The sequence below is a fragment of the Glossina fuscipes genome, unplaced genomic scaffold (assembly GCF_014805625.2).
Source record: "Glossina fuscipes isolate IAEA_lab_2018 unplaced genomic scaffold, Yale_Gfus_2 213, whole genome shotgun sequence".
In the NCBI taxonomy this organism is placed as follows: Eukaryota; Metazoa; Arthropoda; class Insecta; order Diptera; family Glossinidae; genus Glossina; species Glossina fuscipes.
The window spans coordinates 7,458-9,019 of NW_023998556.1; the positions used below are offsets into that span (position 1 = coordinate 7,458).

Sequence of the window (1,562 nt, forward strand, 5' to 3'; positions counted from 1 at the left end):
GCCTCGTTACGCGTTATAATAAACGTATTAATAATAACAAAAACAAGACTGAGGGAGACTGTTCGCAAACAAAAGTGGTTAATTTAATATTGAATAAAATAATATAAAATAAATTAAGTTGACATAGAAATAATTGACACGTGCGGTTGCCCGGACTTGTTACTGTGCATATTGGCAGGATTGTTGTTTTATAATTTGGTTTATTTTTGAGGGGGGAATTTTTTGAGTTGTTATCATGTATAACTAGAAACGAGGAAATGACAAGTTGGTCAAACTAGGAAATTATTATAGACTTGTTGCGTTTCTGTCATCAATAACAGTAGTAACGCTGTTAATTAATAGCTATTTAGTTGCTTACTCTTTCATTCTCGTTATTTGTAAGGGCAAAGATTTAGTTTCTTGACATGGTATCCCATTTTGAAATGTTTGCAAAGCAAAAGCATGTGTTCTGAAGTAAATATGCGCAATGGTATACATATAACAGTGAAATCATATAATAAGTATGTGTGCAGCAAAAATAATTTGTTTTCTTTTCGTTTATTTTGAAGTAATGTTCGCTAAATGCTTCAATGATTTTCAGTAAAAAAAGAAAAGTTTTATTAAAAAAATATGTTGTAATTTATTACATTTATCTATCCAATCTTATCTAATTTTTTTATTTTATTTTTCCATTTTCATAAAACTTCAACCAGCTTTTTTTTCATTTTCATAGAACTTCAACTAGCTGTCTTTGGAAGGGTATGAGAAGTGCCAATAAAATTAGCAAAGCATCTCTATATATACATCATAAAGTTTAATCCCATATATTACTAATACCTAATACAATACGGATACAATAGTAATAAGAAAAACTAAAAAAGAAATGCAATAGTCAACTGGTTATTAACCGTCCTTCATACAAAGAAGAAAGAAAATTCGTCCCAAATTGAATATTGATAATGTACAAAGGCAAAGATACGAAAATTCTTCTACACATGATATATGTTTATGAATACCATATTGCCATTATGTTGTGTGTTTGTTCGTATAGAAAACAAAATAAAATATAATTTTCCTTAGTTAAAATAATCACATAGACAGAAAATCGATTGTAAGAAAAATTTGGGTCTGAAATGCAAGCAACGATCACAACGGTAGTCAGTTCATATCTCTTTCCGTCTAAAAACCGTTTGTTTCAGCTTCGTGCATTGATGTATTATATGGAAGGAGAAGAGAATAAAAGAATCAAAAATCTGTAATGCGAAGCCTTAGAACAATGAGAAGTGATAAAGGCTAAAGGCCGTTTGCGTGGAGATGAGATTTTGAAATGCAACAAATTAATATACCAAAGGTGCCGAAAAATAAATTCAAGACTAGCAAAACTTAAACGACTTAAACATTTTCATTCTATGTCTTCCCCGCATATCAGCAACAACCACCACAACAACAATGACAACAATAGCAATAGGGGGTACTAGAGTAGGATAGGCTAAGAGAGCTAGAATTACAGTAAAGACGTTTAGTCAAGTTTGTAAGAGTAAAGTATGTGAGAGGGGAGTTGTTTGCGGGGTCAGCGAAGGAAT

General features: G+C 31.1%; 1 long non-coding RNA gene across 1 annotated transcript in view; it reads left to right on the forward strand.

The window, feature by feature from the left end:
- Positions 1 to 203: 203 nt before the first annotated feature.
- LOC119642101 overlaps positions 204 to 1,562 on the forward strand; it is an 8,353-nt gene continuing 6,994 nt past the window's right edge. Inside the window, exon 1 of the long non-coding RNA XR_005247949.1 lies at positions 204 to 500. This is a non-coding gene — a long non-coding RNA (uncharacterized LOC119642101). The remainder of the gene's footprint in view (positions 501 to 1,562) is intronic.